This window comes from Agelaius phoeniceus, chromosome 6 (assembly GCF_051311805.1).
Source record: "Agelaius phoeniceus isolate bAgePho1 chromosome 6, bAgePho1.hap1, whole genome shotgun sequence".
NCBI lineage: Eukaryota > Metazoa > Chordata > Aves > Passeriformes > Icteridae > Agelaius > Agelaius phoeniceus.
The window spans coordinates 46,700,563-46,727,030 of record NC_135270.1 but is presented as its reverse complement, the minus strand read 5'-3'; the positions used below and the strand labels follow the sequence as shown (position 1 = coordinate 46,727,030).

Here is a 26,468-nt window from a genome sequence, read left to right as displayed (position 1 = left end):
TATATTCTTCTCACAGAGAATCAGTTGTTTGATAAAAAAATAAATACTTCAAAACCACACAACACTCCCCACAGTGAATATGTTATGTGTCTATCATTAGCTAAAAGGAACCTAATTTAACAACTGAAAATACTCGTACAAGTGAGATGTGAGCAGTAAGTGTTAATGTTACTGATGTTCTATTCTGCTAATTCTCAGATTAGTTATATACTGTGGCTTGTATCTCTAAAAATACTGAAGAGATGTTCTCAGTCAGCTTGATGAGATGATGGTACATAGCTTCCTGTAATTCCAACAAGCATTCCAGGACAGGATGTGTTTGAGATGTGCTTTGCTGAGACACTGGATGAGCTGGAGGAACCTGCAATTCCTGCCTCTTCTCCCGTGGTGCTCCTGCCTCCCATCAAGGTGCCCAGCCTTCATCCAGCACCAGCAGCAGGGACAGCTCCTCTGATAACGACGGCTCATCGGGGCAGCTCAGAGGAGGAGGAACGAGCTCAGCAGGTCCTGAGCTCCAGGAGCACGTCCTGCATCTGGCACGGTGAGCTGGGGATGGCCAGTGGGTCCTTCTGGAGCTTGGTGGCCTCGGGGTTGTGGCTCAAAGCCATGGACTTTCCAGCTGTGTAAGAGTGACTGTCAGCTGCCAAGCACTCCAAAATTATTTTGTTTCCAGAAAAACACAAAGAAATTTTGTGGTGCTGTTCAGGCTGGTCCTTCCTGCTAGGACACAGGAGTTGGTTCCCAATGGCAGAAATTTTCTGCCTGCACTTGGGTTGTGTCTTAACAGCTGGACCTGGGGACACGGCTTGGATATGATGATGGTGGTGTTGGGTTGTTGTTGGACTCCGTGGTCTTGAAGGTCTCTTCCAACCCAGATGATTCTGTGATTCTGTGACTCATGTTAGGATAGATACAGTCATTTCTGAGGGCATTTGGTTTTTATTCAGGCACTCAGCTCTGCGGATGCACGTGAGGCAGACTGACATGCCACACAGATCATGATGTGGTGTGTTTTAACTTTAAACCAGCTGTGTCAGCCCACTGCTCAAAGCAGCTGAAAATATCAGACTGCCTGATAGTTTAGTCCAGATGGGACTCAGACGAGTTTCTTAGAACCGTTGGCATCTCAATTAAAAAAAACCTTGCAGATAATCAGAAAAAGATTGAAAGATCAAATTAAAAAATAAATACAGGAAGAAATTTGAAGCCTTTTGCATTTCTATGACTGTAGTGTATTTACTTCTCTGAGCTACCTCAGATTGGTTGGTCTTTTTTTTATTTTACTGCACCCCAACCCTACTATGTGTTAAAATACTTAGCTACAACATATATATAGATAGATATGAAAGTTATGACTCTGTAAGTGCATAAGAAAAATACTAAGGTGGCATGCAGAAAGATTCTGTCTGATTGCCAGGGTTACATATTGTGGAAGCAAAGCTAAATTGGGAATTAACATGAGAGAAATGTGAGCATAGAGAGTAAGGTATTGAATGAAATGAAAAGGACAATGACATGGAAGATACTACATTACTGAAAACATTCATTATGCCTGAGTTTTGTTCTAGGTCAGTATCTTCAGCTTATGCTGAAGCTGGTCAGAGTCATCTGATTCTGTGAGTATTGCTCAGTCTTGATTTAAGTAGTACAAGGTTTCACTGCCCTTGATAAATTTCTGATTTTGTAGATTTCTGACTTTGCTCTTAGTTATGCTTGATTATTTTCTTGGAGAGATTAGCTATGGCTGTGAATACAGTTTAGTGCAATGCTGTCAAATTTTTGTGTGCCTCTGCCAAAAGCTGCACAGTGCCTATACTAAAATGCTCTTCCCTGGCTCCAGACAGTCTCCACTCTCTGAGTGGCAATTTGAGCTAATTGTGATGGTACCCTGATATTCCTGCACTGGAACTGGGAATTAGCAAAGTGAAGGCAAAGGGTTTAGGCATGGGTAAATACAATGTGCAGAACATGCCACATTACAATATTTCTAATAAAAATGTTGGAGTGTGGTCTCCACTGGCTATTGAAAATCAGCTGCAGAAAACATGAACAGAGTGCATTCTGGCTCTTCCTGACTGGAGCCATCAGCTCTCCACAGATCTGTATTACTCATCATGGATAGAGCTCCTGAAAACGAGGTCCCCCAGGCTGTGCAAGTGGTACATAGTGAAACCATAACAATTCTGTTAAACCTACAGGCACTTAATTGTATGACTGAGATGTACTCAGTATTGTATGTACTTCTTCCTTGTTCACAAATTTCAAAGTCTACTTGTACTTGTAAAGGTCCATATAATGAGTTTTAAATCTGATGCCCTTTGCTGCTATTCAACTTGATTCATTGCTGTCATGTACAAAGGGAAAGAAACAAGAAATAGTGACTGGCCTCAAAAATATCCTTCATGATTTGTATATAAACCCTGTACCTCCTTAGTTATCACTAAATTTCACAGGGAAAGAAATAAGAATACTTCAAATGGATTTTGTTACTTGAAAGAACCAAACCTCTTAGGATTATCTGACTGGGTTGGCTGTCCCTCCCTTTAGAATCTCTAGAGCTGATTTTTTTTCAGTTTGTAGCTGTTAGATGATTAGCCTTGATCGCTTTAGAAAGCAGCGTGAGGCTTTTCACCACAAAGCCTGTCTCCAAGTTTTTAGTTCATTTTTATTTATAATAAAAGCTGGTAAGAACTGCAGTTGAAAGGAAGGAAGAAAAGTGATGAGAGTATAAATAAAATAAAAATTGATTCTTTAGATTTTCTTTGCAACACAAGTTCAAAACAATTTTGACAGAGCATTTAAAGACATAGGAAATAAGAAAGTGGAAATATTAAAAATATTTTTTCCTCCAGTTACTTTTGACACAAATGCAATGACAAGGAATAAATCTCATTTATAGGTTAGAAATTAATTTTTCACTCTACTATGCATTGCATGATTTTTAATAAAAAATACTGAGGAAATTATGCTAAGCAAGTGAAAGGACTTGCTTTTTTTGTTTTAAAACACTTCAGTATTTTTTGTTGTCTGTTTTCAGCATGTCACAGAATGGTTTGGGTTGAAAGGTCTGGTCCAACCTGCCCAGGGTGATCCCAGAGCTCCTAGCGCAGGATTGCATCCAGGCTGCTCTGGAATATCTCCAGGGATGGAGACTCCACAGCCTCTCTGGGCAATCTGCTCCAGTGCTGGGTCACCTGCACAGCAAAGTTCTTCCTCAGGTTCAGGTGGAACATCTTGGTGCATCAGTTTCTGCTGCTGCCTTTTGTCCTATTACTTGGCACCACAAGAAGACCTTGACTCTTCTTAAACAAAAACATAAAGCTGGGGGAAAAGGTTCCAATCATTGCTTTCACTGCTAAAGGCCCAACACTCCACCCCATAAAGGAAATGCTAAAAAATCTCCTCCAGAAGGGACAGTTAGTACCTGACATCTTGATATGTTCAGGGTAACAATAATATCTATTACCTTTGTTTTATTTGTTGTGGGAAAATATTACTTCCCAGTATTTTATCTTTCACACTTTAATATTTGAAAATGGAATCAAATATTTTTTTTGTCTTTTGCAAATCAGAATAAAAAGCCTACACTATCCACATTAAAATAACAACTGTTTACTTGGCTTTTCCTACCCCCTTCAGCGTGAATTAGGTGAAACATGCTTGCTGGGTCTGGATTCTTGTCAGATATCCCTAGATAAACAAGGTCAGGTATGATTAGCTTTTGATTAAGATGCAGTTAAAGAAAATGTAGGATACTGCTGAAACTTTACTTATTGTTGGGGCTTTTTTCTCTTATCAGCTAGTATCAACTCTCTAGAATACTGGAGAATATACTCCACAAGCCACCAGAATATTAAGGTCATTAATGGCAGGCTCCAGATGAGCACAAAGACTTCCCTAAGAGCAGAGCATTCATTTGATGCATTGGCCCATTTCTAATTTGTGTAATTCTGTCCTGCTTGTCTGCACTTACCACTATTTCAATGGATCACAGTGCTGTTTTCCCTACCATGTAACACCTTGTGGAAGGACAATGTGAGCTCTTGTATGGGCTGCTGCTTTTCATCTCTGTGGGAGCATCATACTAGTTAGAAGAAGTTACTTGTGAATTTATGGACTGCACTGGAATCCTTTGGGAGTGTAAAGATCTCAAACATTATAAACATTTTTGTAACTTACTGGAGTCTGGCATCTCTGATGCAGTTGTCATTATTTACAAGAAATATCTACAAAATAATATTTCTCTGAATTAGTCTTTGCTCTTAGTTTGAGCTTATTAAAATAGTACTTTTCCACAAAATTTTATTTATAGAATTTCTAGGCTTTGTAGATATCCTAGGGTGATATCAGTTTGCACCTCTGCAGCTTCTAACACTGTTGTTGTTCCTCCTCTTGAATTCCCCTACTTCTCCAGCCTCTGCTAAAACTGCATGCAGGAAACCTTCAAACAAATTACTGATCAGACTTGTTGAGGCAATGTGTCTGGGTTTTGGGGGGTTTAAGATGATATTTTTTTCTTTAGGTTTATCCCAAAAGATGAATGACTCTCTTAATTTTCATTTTTTCTAGAGACTGATTATAGTCTGTATTGTATCCTGGTGGGATGGAGTGCTGGGAGAAATGTGCAGTAAAGTGCAAGATACCAGTATTTTCTCTGCTGTTTTTTTAGATATACCTAAGCTGATGGAAGCAAACAATATTTATCCCTTTCAGTCACCTCCATCCCCTATCCCCTTACTAGCAGTAGGTAAGCTGAGCTGCTCAGTGGCTGTGAGCAGCTCCAGGCACTCGGGCAGTGACAGCACTGTATGGCCTCCCAAAGAGCCTGCACATATCCTGGACAATGCAGCTGATGTGGAGCTGTTATTTTCAATATTGTCAGCAAATGGTGGGAAGTACTTATTGACTGAGAGAGTTAAATGTTCCAAAGCTCTACAAGCTGTTCAAAACCAACTTCTGACCTGCTACTGCTTGGAGTGTGGAAGTCTTACCAACATGAGTGAAGTACATGAGCCTGTTGTGTATTTCTATGTAGACCAAAGTAGCCTAGAATATTTTCTGGAGATGTATCCATAGCCCATTGTCCCATCTGTATTAATGTGCACCAGGAGCTGAAGCCATTTTCCTGTGCACTTTGTGCAGTGCATTAAGGAAGCTCAGCCAGTGCAAGCAGCTGGGCTGGAGTGAACTACTGGCCATCAAAAAGATTTAAGTTGCTCTAAATAGACTAGTGGGAATCTGAAATACATTAATTGCCTAGCTTGAAGCAAAGTTTTTGCTGTGTCTGGATTATTTAAATTCTCCTCACATCCTCTGGAGCAAAACAAAATGATAACATTTCCTTCTACCCCACTAACTTTATGTAATTATTGAACAAAGGTTTTTGCACATGTGCCCAGGCTTGAAGCATGGTGACAGGACTGACTGTGCAGCACGGAGGATCTGGTCACTAGAGTAAAAAGGAAATGAAGAGTCAGGATTAGATACATAGTTTATGAATAACCAATATGTGGAAAACAATTACTCTTGTGAAAGAGTAGGTGGTTCATTAAATTTTAAAGATAAAGAATTTGAAACTATCCATTAGCTACATAATGCTACATTTGTCCTGCCCTTGGACAAGGGTAATGCTGAGGTGGAAATCTCCTTGCTGTGAGGAAGGCACCAATGTATTTGATAGACATTATGTAGCAACACTCTCCACCCCAACCTTGTTTTGGTTATTTCAGTGACCTTGTTGAGATCCCAACTCAGTTGCTTTTGTCCTTACCATGATTTGAACTGGAGCTGCCTGATGTTTGCCTGATACAGGAAAGGGTTGGATGGGGCTCTCATTGAGCCAGATTCAGGCTCCCAATGTCTGAACTCTCAGTAAGGCACACACTGCCCTGCATTTCCTGCTCCCAAATGTGGGCTGCTGAATTTAGCAGCAGGCAAACATGTGTGAGGAGCTCTTTATCTGGGCATTAATAGGTCTTACAGGCCCCAATCTACCCAATTTGGGGTCTCATCCCACCAAGAGCCCACGCCAGCCCCTGTCCCAGTGATGGCACAGCCCTGCTCTGCTCAGCCACGGGTCCTGCTGGGCCAGGGCTGCTCCTGGTGTCCCCATGTCCTGCCCTCTGTCGGGGGCAGTGGGATCAGCCCTGGCTGCCAGGCTCTGCCCTGCTGCCCCAGGACACCCCACAGCACAGGGAGATGTCAGCTGTGGCTGCACCCCTCTATCTGCTGTCAGCCCCACCTCCAGCTCACACTGGGTTTTCTTAAAAAAATGTGAAATGCAACTGGGTATTTCTGTTTACCAGAAAGGTCAGCATAGAGCACATTTGGGAATACTCTTTCACTCATTACATGCAGAGAGATCTCCCTCTAGGATGGAAAAACTTCTTGACCTGTGGGGCTGGTCCCAGTCTTAATTTGTGTATCTGTATAAAATATGTCAATGTCTTATTTCAAAATCCCCAACCCAGACAATTCCTCCATATATTTTTACTTCAGTGATCTTTAATTTAAGTTTTTACTAAGTTTATGACATCTGCAAAAGTTTGAACTTCTAATCCCCAAGGGGCATCCTGGAGTGAGACATGTCAGGCTCCTGCTGAAAGTGAGGGAACAGCTGGAGTTACTGATTGTCTTGGTCTTTTTGCAGCTTTTTTAGTGGCATTTTATCCCATTTTATCAGTAATTGAGACCTAGCTATTTCCTAGAATTTTTCTCAATGTCCCAGAGTTATGTTAGGTTAACAGAATTTTAAAAATATGGCAGCTAACTGCTTTTCATACAGATATAAAACCAAGTGTAGTGTTAGAAAGGATGAGTAGGAATCACATTCAGCTGCTGCTTGCATATTAATTGGCCATAAAGAAATAAAATTTTATATGCACTTGCAACAACAGGCAAGCATGAAAGAAGGCTTCTTAGATTTCCTATGTTTATTACCCTTCAGCCAAGATTTTTAGACTATGCAGCTCCTATGTGCAAGATACAGCAAGTGGGCTTTGTGATTATCATTAATCCTCTTGAAAGCTGGACATTTGGAGTGTCCATGATTAAAAACTCTCAGTGTTGTTCTGTCTATTATGTTCTGTTTCTCAAAATGACAGAGGTTCACAGAATTAATATAAAGAAAGCAGTCTAACATCTGCTGGTCTGATACAAACTGGGACCAATAAGTCATTCCCACACAGAAGCATCCATCCCCATTTCTCACAGTTCTGCACAAAATTCAGAGTTGGGTCTTTCAGTGGCAAGGGGAGCTAGAACCAGCAGCAGTCACTCACCTGCCCGACCCATCCATTTGGTTCACCTTTCAGTGGGAAAAAAATTCAAATGGCATTGTAAAGACCAGGTTAATGTATTTATTGATGTCAGATACCTGAAAGCATCCAGGGCACATGCAGCTTCTCTGTGAGTGTGAGTTCATCAAGGTGCTGGTTGTTCATCTGGAAATTGGCTTGGCTCTCAGCTTTGTGTCTGTGTGTGCACACGTGTGCACGTTGCATCTGCACTGTTGTACGTGCAGCTGATTAAGCATTTGCCAACGTTTCTCAATACTGAGATTATTAACTTGGGACCATGGAGAAGAAAGAGGTAAATTATGGCTTAAAAGCCTCACAGCATGGTGTGCACTGCTTAAAATGGCCCTCTCACTGTCTGTTCATTTGACATAACACTGAGAGAAATTCTCAAATATGATCTGACACAGAGAGCAGTATTAGGTGTATCACTATAAAAGGTAGATTTCTTATGCTACATTTTTATTCAAATTTATTTATAAGGCCTGAAAATTTCAATGCTTCTACATATGTATTAGCTTTTAAGTGTCAGATCAGAATTCTGTCTGGCTGTTCTGACTTAGTGCATTGAATGACTAATGGGATAAAAATCAGGAAATCTGGGCTTTCATCCACATTTTGCTGTTTGTTTGTCTGATTTTTTTAAATCTCTGTGTGCCTTAGTTTCTCTATGTCTAAAAAGAGGAACATTTCACTTGTCCAGATTTGTAAAGTATTTTATTACATCAACTAAATTTGGTCCATCGATGGAAAGTTTTATTTAACATCTCTTGTTTGCTGCCTGCTGCTCATGGACATTTGGGAAATGGATTAATCAGATGCAGATGCACTGGTGCATTTGTGAGATTATTTCTGTGCAAGAACTAATTAAAACCCCTCAAAATATTTCTGAATATGTTTATGTTGTAAAATTTAACAAAGGACCAAAGTCTCAAGAATATTAATAGCAAATCTTGAGGAATTTTAAAAGTTAAATATGCATGATAAAGTTGACTGGCTTTGCACCTCAGTTTCTTTGTCTGCAGAATGGGATTAAAGAAAGGAATGGATTCCCTATTAAGCAGTGAGAATTCAAGCATAGCTACCCTGTATATCAAAGATGTAAAAAAATTGATTATCATCTATTTGGGTTTTTTAAAGTCACAATAAAATGGCAGTAAGGAACTGAGACTTCCTTTAAAAAAAGTGGCTTCAAATGCATGCATGTTTACAAAAGTATTATTGGCTTCTCCAGGTGATTTTTTCCCCTTGATATCCATGACAGAAATTAGATGGACTGTTCTGGAAATAGGATCAGATTGTTCTTCTGATGAATCTAAATCTAGTGATGTTGGTTTTTGGAATTCATATGGGTAACAGTTGGCAGCACTCAGACAGATTTATGGACCCTGACAACGCCCAGATGTATACCAGGAACAGCAGACAAGCAGCAAAGGCTGCAAGTGAATATATAATGAAAGTCAGAGGATACAGTTCATGAAAGCAATTGAAGATATTTGGATGAAAATCCATTGACCTTCCTGCCATTGTTTTCTTTAGACAGTGGCAGACATCTGTCCGTGCCTCCTGCCACCTTGCTGCATGTCTCACAAACTCATGTTGGGCTGTAGAAATGGAAGTGTCTGGGAATTTCAGCCCAATCCATCTCAGAGTTAACTCATGGGGCATGTGCATTTTATTACAGCTAGTTTCATGTAGTGATAATGAGCAGCCATGTGGCATTGCAAGAGTAGGCATTGCAACCTACTCTTTATTTAGAGCATAAAACAGCTTTATTCCTGCAAGGGCAGAGCCAAATGTTTTACAGGGAAACAGTCTGCACATTTCAAATGAGTTGTTTCTATAATTCTAGCACTTTATAGTAAGAACTGAATAGCATAATTATAGGTAAGGAAGTGGTGGTGTTGGGAGGAGATGGTGGAAGTGGTTTTCAGTAAACAAGCAGAGCTGAGAGCTTGCATCCTCCTGCTGCTGGAGCACCACAATGTCCCCCAAAGCCATTGAAGGAATCCTTCAAAACTTACACAATGAACATATCCTGGACAAAAGCATGTAACATAAAATGGAGTTTGAGTGTGCCTGGCCCATAATTAGCTGAAGAGATATGGACAGGAGTCCTCTGACTGGAGCTCATGGCTGGCAGATGGCTGCAGCCCTATGCAGAGTAAGTAGCTCTGAATAGATTACTTTGGAAAATGAAATAAAAATCAGTAAGAAGTACAGAGAGAGACAGGGTTTTTCCTTTTTTTAAATTTTTTTTCCTTTTTTTTTTTTTTTTTTGCCACAGCAGTTCTTGCTTAAATTGATAAGATAGATACTGAGCTGTTTTCTTCTTCTCACACTAAGGAAAATTTGAGGAAGGCTCTTCTGTGGGCCTGCACAGGGGCTATGGGGTCTTGTCTTGTGTCCAGTAAGAAATATTTTAACAATCACTAGCTCCTGAACAATGTATAAAAGGGGTTTTTGTTTTTTTGATAGTACATATTCATATGGAGACCATGAAACCAGAAACTGTTATTTGGATGCATCTCAAGATATGCTATGTAGACAGATAATGTAATATATTGCATAAAATGCTGCACCAGTTGCACTGTAATCCATGGTACTCCCCTCTGAAATTATTTTTTCTTGTCACTATCTCCTGTCTCATTAGTAAGAAGTTAATATGGATATGTTTATACTGTGCAGAAGGGCTTTTCAGTGGTGTGAAGCAATTATGTATAATCCACATTGCACTGGGCATTTAGCCAGCCAGGGTTGCAGGCAAGTGCCATATGTCATTTCTCAAGTACATGATACATCATTGCTTGAGACCCAGGCATATTTCACCACACACATTGCCCATCCATTTCTTGTTTTTATCTGTGTTTTCTGCATGTTTCTCTTTGCAGGCTCTCTGCCTTCTGTTCTCTTTGGGAATCACTTTGCTGATTATGGATGGATGCTATCAGCACAACCAAGAGTGGAAATCATGCCATATCTTCATTTAATGTAAAATTGAAGGTTATGTTTCTGAGATTGATCTGTTATTATGATACCCAGAAGAATTCTGCAAACCCGAGGAACAATACAGCTCCTTCGTTAGCAGATTAGAAAGAATATCCTTCAAAGCAGTTGCTGAAAAGGGAAATTTTCTTCCTCTGGTCTACATTTTCAGGTGTCTGGTATATTCTATAAGATAAAGACATAACAGTTCTGGTTTATCTGCCTATTTATTTCTCCTGCAAAACTCCTCTTTAAGAAAGCTTTGCAGTTCATTTGAAGGTTTATTACATTATGAATGATCAAGTGATTATTTACTTCTCAATCACCAAATAAATCCATGAAAATTGACCAAAAAATAGGACTACAACATTTTGAAATGATATTGTTTCACACTGAAATCACAGTTGTATTTCTGCATGGGGTGTTCCACTGAATCTTCTCTAAAATACTCTTTGTGGAAATGCTTGACTGGAAAAGGTGATGAATTACTGTTGCAATCTTGGAGACAGAAGCCTATAAGCCAGTAACTATGTGGTGAGTATTTTCTGCCAAGATACTGGAAACTCAGATTCAGATCTATCCTTTTCAGCAGGATCTTATAATTAGTACCATAGTTTCAAAGCAGTTGAAAGAGGCTATATTTTTGACCTGGAAATTCCATATAATACAAATAAACTCACTTTTAGTAGAAAGATAATTGATAGACCTCTGTCTCTCTCCTTTTTAAGTCACTGTTCCATGCTTTGCAGTTGGAACTAGATATTTGCTGAAACTTTAAAACTGCCCCCACTCCTGGTTTTGCCAGAGGCTAAATATATTCACTTTAGGGCACACTTTGGAGCAGCACTTTTCCTTGCCAGGGTGTCCTTAGCTGTAGTTTGAGAATGATAGCTTTAACATTTATTGCATTTGGCTGAAGGTGCTATAGAAATGCCACCCTTGCCACAGTGATGCTCAGGGATGGATGGTATTTGGTACTGTGCATGATGGGTTTGTGCATTCTTAGGCAGGATGTGGTTCCAGATGTGTCCTCTCAGCTGGACTTGGCTGTTCTTCCTCATCATCCTTTCCCTTCAGGAGTGCTTGGTTGTGAATCCCAGTCTTCACTCCCACTCTGTATCCCCATTTGCAGCAGAGGAAATGCAGCCCACTGAACTCAGTTCTTGCAGGCATCTGTCTAAACGACTTCACTGGGTGTGCCCTTACATTCCCTGCTAATTTACTGGTTACCATCAGCTCCTTTTCTGGTGCAGTGTACCACTGCTAGGGAGGGGAGGGAAGTAGCAAATCTGAGACAGTATCAGCCAAAGGCTCCAAATTTTATATTGCTACTTGACTGCACAGGAACAAGACCCAGCCTTGTTTTAGTCACTAAAGGTATCTTGCAGATGGAAATTCAGTGCTGGTGATATGCTGTGTTCTTATCCTTAGCTGAATTTTAAATACATAAACTGGCATGTCAAAATGTAAGTGTAAGCATGATATGAGACTGCTATTATTAGGTTTTTAAGTCTATCTCCCAAGTTTGAGTTCAGTGCAGGACAAAAGATATCCAAATCTAAATATATTATATATTAAATATAAATATCTGTCAAGTGTTTTACTTGTCATCGATGTAAACTTCAGACATTTTCTTTTCAGAATATGGGACTGTGTCTCAGTACAAGTCATTAGCTCTAAACTCCTTTACTTTATGCAGTGTCATTTGCTGCTGGATTTGCATACCTTTTCCTAATGACTCTACCTGTCAGCTGCCATGGTTTCTGCAGTATTTTCATACTTCACTGTTCAAAGTTAAGAAGGCTTATGAGATCTTGGATCATTTATCAGTATTCAGCGTGGAATTGCATTATTCCAGGATGGATTATGGAGGCACAAAATGTTATTCTAATGGCTTCATTGGAAGTGACTAACAATGTCTTATCAGGGACATTTTGTGTAGCCCTACAGTATGTTTAAAAAATATGATATAGGGTGTGCAGGGGACAAGATACCAACATTTGTTTTATTTGTATTCTAGGACACAAGGGTATTAAGGAGAAGTGAAATGGCAGCTGCAGCTGTTGTAGGCATTCCCCAAAGGGATAGAGCTAATAGGATATGTCTTCATCCACAGCTGAGTTAATTTTAAAAGCAGAGGATGAAAAATGAAACTAAATACACACAACAAAATCTTGGATAACGGGGGTGGGAGGAAGTAGCCACCCTCACTAATCTGTGACATCATTGTGATAAAAAAGGAAATCTTTCCACTAGAAATCCTAGAAGAGAAGATTTTGTGAGGCAGCTGAAGTATTAGTCTGTCTGAAAAAAAGAACATTTTGTGGAACTGTATGTCTAATGGACAGTGTTTGAAATCTGCAGATACTGTAATATAGATTGCTGGAAAAGCATTGCTCAAAAACTTTAAATCTTTTTTAGGCCTGGCATCAAAGGTTGTATTTTCTCTGTTAATGCTGAAGATGAAATGTGGTGATAGAAGTACAAAGCCACAAAATCTACAAGAGAAATTTATCCTTTAGTCATGCCCTAAGTTCATTCTGACTAGATATATATTCTGCCTTTCTTCAAATATGGTGTCATTTTTTTAAAGGAGCAGAATGTAACTTTTCATTTTTGTCTTTGAGAAGCCTTCATTCTGTCTCCTAGATCTCATGGTTTATTTCTCTCTGGAAATTTGCCAGGTGCAATACTGTAGAGAAAAATGCCTCAAACCTTTCTTTAATCTTTACCTATCTCTCCCACACAAAGAGCATGATTCACAGCAAAATGTCCTCATGTGCAATGATTTCTCCCCTGCACACTGATGGACTTTATTGTCTTGAAGGTGCTTCTTTGCTGGGAATTCTGAAAAAAAAATCTCCTAGAGGAGCAAATTCACAGGCAGTGATGATGTCATGGGTATAACATAGGCAAGACTCTGGTTTACCACTTGGTACACTAATACTACACAGAAGAGGTCTAGAAAGAAGCATGTCCATCTTGTCCATCTACAGCCTGGCTCTCTGAGGCACAGTCAGCCTAATGCACCACTCAGTTCCTTAAGTTTCTTTTTTAAACATACTGATACTTGAGGAGCACAGCAACCTTGTCCTCTAAGGTTTCTTACTAGAGGATTTCCTTTTTATCTCCATGGTCTGTCTCCATAAACCTATGGAAATGCCATGTTCTGCAACATTCAGGTGTTTACAGGGAGCTGCCCAAGTAGTCTTGGGCAGAATAAAAGCTATGGATGTGTTTCCTGAATCAAATGGTAGTTGATTTTATGAAGTATTCCATTTTTTTCCTATGGTGAACAAAAAATATTTGCTCATGCTCATTTGATCAAACTATGAGGTTTTGGTCTTAATTGCATTTTTCTGTAATATAAAAAATTTGTTGCACTGATTCAGTGGCATTTTGGGTAAGTTTTCTTCTTCTGTTTGGTTCCTGAGGAAATAGTGCAGAAACTGGTGCTAAGAGCTTTTGGAAAAAGAGGTCATACTGGACAAAGAAACTCATATTTTCCTTTGTTTCCCCTCCAGTCTTGGGAACATGTCATTTTGGCTAACAGGAAAGTTTTCCATTTATATAAACATTTTCCATTAATTTTTTCCTCATCGTCACTTTCTCCATCAGCATAATTCACTGTACTAATTACAGTATACTTATCCTAAGTTCTGTGTTAAACCCACATCCCTCTGTTCTGCAGGAAAAAAAATGAAATAGGAATAAGATATGCACCTTAAAAGTAATCTCTGAAGATCTGAGGCAATATTCTAATGGATCAGCAGGTACATCTGCAGAGTGGGACTTACCCAACAGGGAAAAGAGGGGGTGTTTCTGATTTCACTGAGGCATGCGCAGAGCTGCTCTGCACCATGGAAACTCTTATCTCAGTCCCTGCAGTGTAAGCAGTGAAGGATGAGGTTGTTTAAATGACACAAATCATCTCTCCATTGGAGTGTGAGGTTGAGTTTTGCAAGCCCAGTGATCAGAGGTTGCAGTGGCTTGGTGTCAGCAGCAGCTCCTGCAGCAGTACTTGACACTGGATGGACAAAACCCTCCCAAGGGTACACACTTCCCAAGGTATCCACTTGTCTTTCTGCAGCTGGATCAAAGCTCTTTGCAGGGCAAGAAGACAAGGGAGAGAAACAACAAAGCAAGGAGAGAGAAAGCAATCAGTAATCCTGAAATACTTTCCTTGTATTCTGGTAAATTGCCTCTTGAGTTTAATGGGGCCAAATCTGGCTTTTGGGTAGCATGAGAATTATTCCCAGGTATCAGAATGTAAAAGTCAGTGTCGTGTGATACTAAATTGAGAGCAACGTTTCTCATCGTGCTGCAATCCCTGTTCTTAAACATTCTTGTTTGAAAGAAGGATGTATCAAGACCAGTTACTGATATAGCACCCTGCTTAGTTCAAGTTACAGTTTTATTAATTCACTGTAATGAGCTAATGGGAGATCATAACAAACCTGTCCACTTTTGGCACCTCAGGCACTTCTCCTGTCCTAGTGGAGCCTCACAGATAATTGATAGTGACACAGCAGTGTCTTCAAACTGTGGCTTTGAACTTGTTAAGGCTACAAAGCACTTTCAAAGAGAAGGAGCCCTTTGATAAAACCTACTAAAATTAAGATTTTTTTTTGCTTGGGAAAATGGAGGAACTCACCCACCTTGCTTCATTCCCAGTGCTACACTGTGTGTGCTGTGGAGGCCAGGAACTCTGTCAAACAATATATGCTACAAGTCTGCAGCCAGAGCAGCCTCTGGAATGAAGGTGTAGTGCTGTCAGAGAGGAGGGTGAATCCTACTAGATACTCATCAATTCTGTAGAATATGGGAAGAAAAATAATAGGGCAGACAGTGATTTGAGCCTGAATGTGACCAGTTCTCTTCTTTCCCACACTAATTGCTGAATAATTTGAGCAAAGGTTTTAAAGCATGAGGGGTTTGGAGGTCTTTGTTGGGTTTTTGGTTTTCTTTTCATTAGCTAGTGACTTTAAAAAATAATATTTATGGTCAAAGCAATCAAGAACTCTTGTCAAAATTGCCCTGCTCTGCTGCTGGTTCAGCCACTGGCTTCGTGTGTGATGTTGAGCAACAAAACCCTTTGAATACTGCAGGTTATTCTTAATAATTATCATCCTGTGAATAAAGGCATAATACAGTACAGCTTCTTGGAAATCCTTATGACCAGGCTTTACTCAGAATGAGAACTGATTATTTACTCAAACAGCATCCCTGGTGAAGTAATCTATATGAATCTTTTGTTTTAAAATAGCCTTCATTTTATGTTCTGTTTAATATTTTGGCTCTTCCTTTAGGGAAAATACAAGGGAAAAGTGTTTTAAAACTGATAAACTCCCTCTAGTATATTTGGGAACTGATAAATTCCCTCTATTAAAGTCTAGCTTAGACTTTTATAGCTAGAAATTATCTTTGTGCTCATGGCAGAAGGAATCAGGAGTAGGTAAGCACATCAGCTGCCAGATTTATTTGGTGCTTTTTCTGTTAATGTTTCTTCAAATGACAGTAACCTAGCATTTTAGAGAATGACTGCCTTTGCAAATAGTGCAGCATGATGAGAATGGAAGTCAAGAAGAAAACTGCTGAAGCCATGGATCAGCTGCCCACACTACCCAGCTTTCAGGGCATTTCACTCCAGTCTGTTTCTAGATCAGTCTTGAGAAGTGAGTTGGTGTTGGAGGCTCATCCATTGATCTTCCAGATTCCAGGTTGTGTGTGCCAAGACATATTTCTGGTGTGACCAAAACCACAGTAAAGTGAGCATTACAAAGAATTCCCTTCCAAAGTGCCCTCCTGATCTGAACTTTAAGACTAGTGTAGATACACCTTTCAGTTGATACTGAATTAGCAACAAATATTTGTGGAGTGTACCCATTAGAGGACTGTGCCTTCTCTGCTAAGTGTAGAGGAAGTATCTCCAAAAACAGCCTCTGCACCCTAAACCTCCCCTAGGGCCTCAGAATCAGAGGAAATCTGCATTTATCTGTCATCTCAGTTAATTCAAACAGCAGTTATTTGGAACAAATGGTAATCACTCCTTCCCGTAATAAATACGGATATTCAGATTGCCAGATGGATCTCAACGAGTGACAGCCTAATTATGCCTTACCAAAATAATAATAAAAAGCTTAAGTGGAAATATTTCTGCCCCTCACCTACAGTTAGAGTTAAAAAAGAACAACATATGAGAATATGAGGAATGAGACCTCATGTGTAACATGGATTGCACCACATGGTGCAGCAGAGAAGTGTGATATTTGCATAGCAGGTGTATGCTACAGAATTATCTATCATGTCCATGTATGTTCAGTGTTTATACAATTTCCCCAAAAGATTTGGTAGCCTTAATTAGGAGTACTTGCTCATTGACTAATTGCTGAGATTTATATTTAAAACTCATCAATTCTCATAGTGATAAATAACCAAGACCATTGAACCAAGAGTATTTATGGAGTATGAAACATGACCCTTTCTTGAGTGGAGCTACAACTGAAGTAAGCAAAACGTCTTGGGGTTAGCTAGAAATCTGCACAAAATCCAGTATTGCTAATGGCCTTGCATCTTCTGCTTTATTTGTCTGATTTGACAGAGGATTTAATTTCATTGCAATGATGCAGTTTCTCAGCAGCTTCTGTTTCTGTGTCTGCTTTAGATAAAAAATATCTGGTTTCACTGGAAATTCTTTGTCTTCCGTGAGAATTACCATGCTCTGAGACGCACCAAGAATGAGGGAAACATTCATGATCACTATGGAAGACCATTTGTGATGAAGTATGCAGAAGAAGAGAGGTGGAGAAAAAAACTACAAACAATGGGCTATTGAGTGTCTCTGTGTTGTGGAACTGCACAGGAGCCAATGAGGAATATTACTCTGAGAGCAAACTTTCAGACAGATCCAGGCACATAGGAAAGGGCAATGCATGGAAAAACAGTCAATGAGACTGACTGAATATTCCAAAGGGTTTGGGTTTTTTTGCAAATTAAGGATCTGTGTCATGAACCAGAGGCAATAAGTACATCTTCAAGGTGCTGATACGTAAGAAGGCTGTATCTAAATGCAGTACTGATGTCTGTGGTATGTAACTGTGCATAAATAATTAAATAATCTCTCTGTCTTTTCAAGTGGCACATGTATAGCTCTTAGCCATATTAACAATACAGAGGGTGTAGGCTGGAGGCTAGAGGAAACTGCTGTTTCTGGATAACCCTGCTGTTCTTCTGAGCAGGGAGAGCTTTCCTCAGAGGAGATATTATCACATGCTCATCTCAGCAGACTGTCTTTCAAGCCTCAGTGAGCCCTAAGGCTCCTCAGCAAGAAGGAGCTGACAATAAAGCTCTGGTTTCTTAGGTGAGCTCTCTTTCTGTCTTTGCTATCTTACCTGCACATGTTAATTGTCTTGCCATTTCAGGAATAATTCCTTTTGTATAATTTAATTTCAGGTGCTGTCTAGGTATGGGAAGTTGCTGGTGTATATATAAGGAAACCAAAATGTCTTCTCTGTTCTAAGATGGTAGAAAGAAATAACGACTCATCATTTGTCTCTTAAACAGAAGTTAAGAACTTCTGACTTCAGGGGTTTGCAAAGACATAAAAGTCTTATCTTTTTTTTTCTCCTTTTTTTCCCCATATTTCCAATTTGTTCTTTTTATCCTAGTTAGATGACAGCCACTTTATGCCTCAGGCTCCTTCATGTCTCTGTAAAACAGCTATAAAAAATTGCAGTCTGACTTTTCTCATCAACAAAAATCCCCTTCATCAGATAAATTACTACCTCGACCAATGCTCTGAGTGACAGCCAGCATCCTGGGAGCACAGGAAGGGGATGAGAAACATGGGGACATTTGCAGAGGTAGGGTAGATTCTTCATGTAATTTGTCATCCACCTTGCCTTGCTGATATTGCCCTCTCCATACTCCAGAATACAGCTCTGCTGTAGTTTGCCTAACATGGGATGGACCATCTTGAGAGCCCCATATCCCAAGGTCGCAGCAGTAACAGACACAAACCAACAGCTTCTTTTGTTTCTCTGCTGTGCTTCTCAGGGGTGCTTTGCTAATAGAACTTTTCACTGATACACTAAGGTTTCAACATCCTTGGGACAGTGCAAGGAACAGCAGAAGGAACAGTGAAAATGCATTGCCTATAGCCATAATCAAAATCCATGTCTCAGAGGAATTTTCAAAAATGATGCATTTCACTGAATGATATACCTCACTCTAGGAACAGCTTCAAGTAAGGAGACAATCATGCTCCTCTTGCAGCTCTCCCAGTTTCCCAGTCCTCAGGCACAGCAGCTCAGGCCCACACATCTTGTTAGCCCTCTTTCCTGCTGTTCTGTGCCCCAAACCTGGAAGATAAAAGATGCAGAAAGGGCAAAGGAACTCATCAGCTCAGTTTCCATAGGGGAGGTAATAGAAGGGCAGAGGAAGGGGAGCCCTTATAAATGAATTGTGGTTGGCAGTGTTCGTGCTGCTGCACAGGGAAGATTCTGCCAACTCTTCCTAGGCTATATTCTTCAGTGGTGAGAAATTGCTAGAGGTCAAAATATGTCATCAGAAAGCCACACCTGCAAGGGCAGAGGTTTGGTTGTGAGGTGCATTGTGGTATTTGCCCCTCTGTACTTTAAGGGTCTCTAGATTTTGAAAAGCTATAGGTGTGATTCCTTATGATGTTGGACACCCCCACAATATTTAAATTAATTTGGAGGAGAGATGTAGCAATACCCTATGACTCATTCTCCAAGTTTAGGGCATAACCATGATTAATCATTTTCAACACCCTTTGCAATGTATACTGTGATGCCATTTCAGGTTCACCACTTGTGTCCCGCCCAATGGACTGCAAACTTCCTGATGTAGGAAGATCTGTGCTCTCTGATAGGCAAGACAGGCTCTTGGGAAGGCACTGGAGAATGTCCATTGCAGTAGCTGGGGGGACCTGAGAAAAGTATTTAAGACTTATTTGTCTCAAAATTTTTAATGATGGTGCATTTCTATTCCTGGCATTCTTCTACAACCCTATCATAAATTGAAGATGAGGATGCAGTAAAAGTTATTGACTATTTCACTATATATCTTCATGTAAACAAGAAAAAAATGTACTTCAGAAATTTCGAACAGTAAAAATGCATATCATTTATTAGCTATTCTAATGAATTGTGTTGCTATGGGAGTTCTGAAAAGGCATAAATTGTCTTCTGGTTTAAGATCAAGTATATTACATATATGAGGGCTTGTTAGTATCTGTGAGCACAGAATTTCAAATTGCTTTCAGAAAAGGGAGTGTTGAATCTTCATAAAAGATCTTCAAGGTATGCCGCTTTTGCCAATTCTCTGAAAGGAGAGAAACTGAGGAGCAATGCAACTTGCTCATTTTCTTAAGTCTGAAGAGAAAGAGAGACACAGTCTTGTATTTTGACCACATTTTGACCACATACATTTCCAGCAATTTTAACATGGAGTCTGATATGCCCCATTAGCATTAAAGTGTTGTCCTGTCTTAGAGATTCAGGAAGTATAAGTTAGGGCATGGAAATTCAACTCCTAGGTTTAGTTGTGGCTGTCAATTTGTGGAACAGCTGTGTGTCAGAAAACTTCTGATCCTTGCTCTAGAGCAGAAAGCCAACCACATTCTGGGCTACATCAAAGCAGTGTGGCCAGCAGGTCAGTGCAGGTTATTTTCCCCCTCTGGTCCACTCTGGGGAGACCCTGGTTACAGAGTACTGTATCCAGCTTTGGGACTCCCAGTGATAGTGGAGCCCTGGAAAATGTTAAAAATAGTCTTTGAAAATATTGGGCTTTGTGTTTTCTCAGATCACTGCACCTGCGTAAGCAGTACGATAAAAGATATAATTGTTAGATGTGGTGATTGTTTAGTAATTAAATATAATTATTATATAACCATAAGAAGAATCGTGAGAAACTATGTTGAAAATTTAAAGGGGGCTATGTTTAGCTGAAATCTGTGTATACAATAGAACAATATAAGTTTGATAATTATCATGAAAGTTATATAACGATAGAGTATAAAACACATTCACCTCGAATGTATGGTCGGAATCAGATTTGGGTGGAAACTACCCCGATTCCCAGAGCTCTTGAATGAAAAGCACCGCATATAATCGCTTCTGTGATTATGTGTTTTTGAACACTAACACCAGCAGAGGAAGGATTTGGTCCTGTTGGAGCAAGTCCAGAGGAGGACCACAAAGGTGATCAGAGGTCTTGAGCACCTCTTCTCTGGAAAGAGGCTGAGAGTTGGGATTGTTCAGCCTGGAGAAGAGAAGGTTGTGGGGACGCCTTATAGCACCTTCCAGTGCCTAAAGAAGCCTGAAAGAGAGACAGAAAGGGACATTTTACAAGGGCTTGTAGGGATAAGAATAAGGGGTAATGGCTTCAAAGTGAAAAATGGCAGGTTAAGGCAAGATTTTAGGAAGAAATTGTCCACTCTGAGGGGGGTGAGGCATTGCCACAGGTTGCCCAGAGAAGTTGTGGGTGCCCCAACACTGGAAGTGTTCAAGGCCAGGTTGGGTGGGACTTGGAACAACCTGGTCTGGTGGAAGATGTCCCTGCCTCTGGCAGTGGGGTTGGAACCAGAAGATTTTTGAGGTGTCTTCCAAAGCAAACCATTCTATGTTTTTCTGATTCTTTGCCTTGTGCTGCTGAACCAGTCTTTCCCACTGAGTGGCCGAGCCCCTTTCCCCTTGCAATTATGATGATAAGAAAATGAAAGAAATAAGAACCATCACTTCATAGATGAACTTATGAATGTTTCCAAGTCACCATGTCCAGATGTGCACCTGAATGTGTCATCTCAGGGTGACCAACCATTCCTGGTTGTTTGCCAGCAGATTTCCTTAGGATTTCCAGATAGCAGTGGCTGCACTCCAGCCTCACCATCTGGGCAAGAGGCCAAGTACAGATTCCCCTGTTTTCACTACTGCTGTTTTTAATATTTTATTCTTAATTATCCACATTTTCTACTAAAGCAAGTGGAAGATGTATAGGATCAAGCCATGTGTTCTTCAGGCTCTAGAGCTGGAGCACATGTTAAGAATCAGGTACATGGAGAAGTGCTATTCATGCTACAGACCACGAGGGGTGGGCCCTGATAAAGGTATGGTAAAAGAAAAATCAAAGAAGCTTTTTAGGGGCATATTGTGAATTATTGTGAGATATCAAGGACAAGGAAAGCAGTCCTACTTGAGCCACACCTGAAACTGTAGTGGTGAGTCAAGTTCAGAAATTAGGAAGGTTACAGGTCTGTGTTGTTGTTCCTGACCCTGACCCTGTGTGTTGTTCCTGACCCTCATTCTGAAGGACTTGCTCTCCTGCCATGTTACTGTCCAGCAACAGCAAAGCTGTCTACCTCAAAAAGGACTGATGCTTCTCCCTTGTTTCCCTCAGGGAGCACCACTTCTTAAGTGAAGAGACAGAAAATTTAATATCACCCTGTGTAATTGTCATTCTTTGGAATTATAGGCAGCAAACATGGTCTGAATTAATTCCTCATCTGGATGTCCAACTGGATTTCTAGAAGGAATACAAACTCTGATTGTAACAGATCAGCTGGGAAATCCAAATTCTAATTTTATATTTCATTAAGATGTATGTTCTCTCTGATGCCTGGACCAAAGCTTTGTCTCTTTCTCTCTGATTCTTTGAATAAGAAAGTTCTTATTCAGTGCTTATCATTCAATCAGAGCTGTACATTTCAAAAATCACATTTTCTGGTGTGCTTGTCATGCTAAAGTGTCATGGAAATAAGAATAGTTACTGAATGACAGGTCAGGAAATTCATTCTGGACAAACAAAAAATTTCCTTTTTTTCTTTAGAGATGGGACATGCTGAGACATTCGAGTCCTTGTAAGTAAGGAGCACTCAAACATACTATTTTCTGCTTATGTCATGTTTGAATCTTCCCATACTGAAATGATCCTGCCTAAGCATTATGGTTCATATGGCAGTGAGTTCCTACACTTCACTTACCTGGCTGGAAGCACTGTCAACAATGTTATGGATGAATAATGTAACAAACTTGAAACCATGCCCTCTGGCAAAAAAAAACAACTTTCCAAGGCAAATGGGATGAATCATCAATAAAAATGTTTAGAATATTTAAAAGTATGCCTGAAACCACCCCTGCATAAGCTTCCTTTAGCAAATCAGAAACTACAGTAGGATTATGAAAGCTAGGCCATGGGCCTAAGTTCTTCAAAGTCAGTTGTTACTGACTGCTACTTGACTAGATGACACCAAAATGACTTGTCAAATAGGGAAAGAAACTAGGGAAAAACTGGCATTAACCGAGGTCTTCATGCCTGCACCCTTGTTCCAGGACAGAGAGCTAAAGAGCATAGAAACTTGGTGGTTGGTGCTTTCTGGTGTATTTTGATGGCCATGGGCATTGCTGAGGATCTCTAATAGCCCAATAAGCCTCTGTTTCTCATGCACATTTCTACATTTGAGTTCTGCTGGCAAGGGATGAATTCTACCAGGTATCAGACTTCACCCTGAAAACTGAAGAGGCTGAACTCATGTCTTTGATCTTGCTTTGCCTACCATCCTTGCAGCACTGAATAAGCTGGTATGTCGTGGTTATGTTGTAGGATGAGACCAACAAGACTGCATGAGTGGCTAGGTCTTTCTAAGCACTGTATTTCTGAAAACCAAGAAGAGAAGCAAATACCTTCTCTCTGTACTGTGCACACTCCTGCCTTTGAGGAAAGGAGGAAAGAAGAGTCAACACAGCACCCACTTTATTAGATAAGCTTATTTTACTATCAAAAATATTCAAGTCATGATAATGTTATACAATCACATTAAGGAAAATATCGTTCCTATTTCAAAGACTGTCTCATGAGGATGATCAGTTGTAAAATCCTCCCTGTGCTATTTTAAGGGAAGCTACCCATGAAAGAGGGAAGAAGCGAGGAGTTAGCTGCACTAGTGGCTGGCTGCAGCCCTGTTGTTCTCCAGGAGGTGAAGAGGTTGGCAGTGGGGACTATTGTTTTCTGTGCTCTAAAGGGACACTGATCATGATGTGCTAACCTGGAGAAGCTATACCTGCTTTCACATATACTTTATCAGCAGAAAATTTTGAACAATTTTCCTGATGTTTGAAATTATGGAGAAAATGTCTTGCTCATTCTGAATCTGTGGAACGTGCACAGTAATGTGCCTATGTTGGGCAGCTCATGGCTACTACACAAAAGCTTCCTCTTCCCTTTGCAGCACAGTTGAAGCATGATGCTATGGTGGAAAAAGGCACTGGTGTAGATGGAAGTTCCAGCAATAAATATTGGATATACTTTATACCTTGCCCAGAAGAGAAGTGAGTTTAGGTGTACTTCTTGAGGCATGTGGAAAGCACTTCATTACAGCACCAGTACCCATCATCATAAAGTTGCAGCTTTAGGCAGCACTTTTTTCTTGACGCTCATAATTCAAAGCTACAAAGAGTTTTTTTAGACTATCTGACAACAGTAGCAAAAGCTTAGCAGGGGCAGGAGCTCTTAGATGCCCTAGAGCTTTCTTTTGAGAAGGAAATAAGAAAGGCGTCATGTCCCGAGCTCCTTGTGTTTGGTGATTTCCCTGACCTTGCAACACAGTCCAAGAGAAGAAATATCAGCTGTGTCCATCTGCAAGATAGCATTAAAGAAAACAACATTTTTTGACATATATAGGATGCAAATTATTTTGATACTTATCAGTAGTAATGCTGTGTCCCTGTGATTCCACAGTCACTCTTCCTTCCAGGTAAACAGGCACAATTTCTGCATGTGTCTGCAGACAGGAACTGATTTTCAGAATGTAGGATAGGCCTTGTACCTTCTATAAACAGATATGTATTTTGCTAGAGTTGATTTGATGGGATTTGCATCAGGGCTTGTGCTGTTGGGTCAGTACTGAAGCAGCACTGTCCACTTTGATGTCCTCCTACTCTGGCCTCTGGGGTTTCAGAACAAATTAATGCATCTCGTCAGCTGGGAGAGATGTTGGGCCAGAGTTCTGTGGGTGGATTTCCTCCCAGCTTCTCTGGAGCTGATATCTTGTGAAATTTGCTGAGTCTCTGAACTGTGCTAGAATAGCTGTGCTAAGAATGACTAGTAAATTCTAGGCAAAAAGTACAAGTGAGGAATCCCCCCCAGTCCCCAGAGTTACAGGGCTGACAGCTATGAGTTCATCATGTCAATGCACTTCATCTAAGCAGAATTTATTCTTTTTTCTCATCTGGTCATGAGAGAGGCTCAGGTTTTTTTTGTTTGTGTAAAAACTGTGTCAAAGCCAAAAGAAATGAAAACTGCACTGCACATTAAGTGTGTTGGGCTGCATGTGGTTGCATTTGGAACGTGACCACACGTGCATTCATGCTCTGAATACTGCCCAGCGTGCTCCTTCTTCTGCCAAGAAGCAGCTAGAAGCAAATTTTTTCTTGGGTATTGTTTTTTTAAATCATACTGAAGGCATGCGAATGGCTTCTGAAAATATTTATTAAATCCCATTGCAGTGGGACAATGAAGTTTTTCAATGCCAGTGGGACACTGCATGAACAAAGCAGCTGTGGTGGAGCAGAGGATCAACATCTCCAAAATCTGGAAGCCGAGGCATTCTGTCCTCTCCAGAATGAAACTGTACTCCAGACTGGCAATGTACAAATAGGACATAATCCCACATTTTCATAATTTCCCTTTTCTAGCATGTTACATGTGCTCGTTCTGCAGTCCTTGCTCAAAAGCAACATATGTACAAAACACATTCAAAGAGCAAGAGTTTCCATCTCCTAACTGTAGTGTAGCAGATGGCTCCTTTGGGATTTTCATGCACAAAATGCACCTGAATACACTGGGGTCCTATCTCATGTCCCCTGCACATCCACAGGCTAGAAATGAAGAAGGAAGATGGAATGTGGTTGCTCACTGCAGCTCTGACTGCCTTGTGCTTCACTTGTGATGATTCATGATATCTCTCTTGGTGGTGCAGTTCTAATCTAGGGGTTCCAGACAAAACCATAAATACAGGCATTTGGACAGCTGACCCCATAAGGAGAGGTGATAATCTCCAGTGCCATGGCAGAAATTGCCAACTGCTTCTTTTTTTTTTTTTGGTGGAGAAACCATGCATATAAACAATGCTTTGTTTGATGACAAAAGCATTTAGAAACATGCCCAACATGACAACAGTGTTCAGCATGTTAAAATAATCTCCTTCTATTCAGTAACTTGGCACAGATCGCATTACCTGCTGCATCAGGTCACATCAGAGTGTGCTGCCTGACATGGTGTGGCACAGGGTGAAAGCACCTCACACAGCACTGCCTCTCTCCAGCACAGAGACGTGCACTGGATGCTTAGGCAACAACTGGTGCAGTTATTAAATCCTCTCTGTTACCTGCAGTTAGGCAAATGACCAAATTCTCTGAAGAAACTTCATTTAATAATAGTTATTTTTGTGCTGGCTTGAGGACAGGGTTTTCTTACAGGGCGTCTTCCCTGCCCTGCATCAGAAACTCACATTGGGCTGTTGAGGGCTGATGCAGAGCTGAGTGCTGCAGAGACAGCCCAGCAGTGAGTGTGGGAAGCACACACACACTGCAGGCTGTGCAAGGCCATTCCCATTGATTTAGGTAGTTATAGTCCCTCACAAAAATATTAACATGGCAGGTATAAAACTTGAAGCTTCATGGCTATCCACAGATATTGAGAGATTTGCACTTACTTCTTAAACCATAATGCTAAACCATTGCAGAAAATAAATTTTCTGAAAAGTGGACTAAGAGGTCACCTTTCAAAAATAAAAAGCTTGGGAAACTCATTGAGATAATGAGCTGTAGGTGATTAACCCAATCACTGTTGAGGTCACCAGCAGTATTAGAGCCATAATCCCATTGATTTAGATTATTGTATAGCTTTGTATTTCAGTAACTTCTAGGTTGTATGTTTTTATGTTATGTCTTACTCTTGCTTAATGGTGTGTAAGCCCTTGCCGGAAATCAAGGGTGAATATTGCTCAAACAAAGACTGTATCTGCCCTTATCACATGAAGTTATTTGCAGACTCTGTAAAATTTCAAAGTCTGGAAACTCTGGGGAAATTGTGGTGAGATTGGAAAATACAAAAAAGGGTGCTCCTGCTGTCCTGAGGCCCCGTGTATTTGCCTCTCCCGGCAGAGTGTGT

At 40.4% G+C, this 26,468-nt stretch overlaps 1 long non-coding RNA gene across 1 annotated transcript; it reads left to right on the top strand.

Annotated features, from left to right (window-relative positions):
- Window positions 1–232: 232 nt before the first annotated feature.
- On the top strand, window positions 233–17,683 carry LOC143694242 (uncharacterized). The gene is made up of 3 exons (XR_013182587.1): window positions 233–541; window positions 10,187–10,814; window positions 16,945–17,683. It is a non-coding gene; the product is annotated as an uncharacterized LOC143694242 (long non-coding RNA).
- Window positions 17,684–26,468: the final 8,785 nt, after the last annotated feature.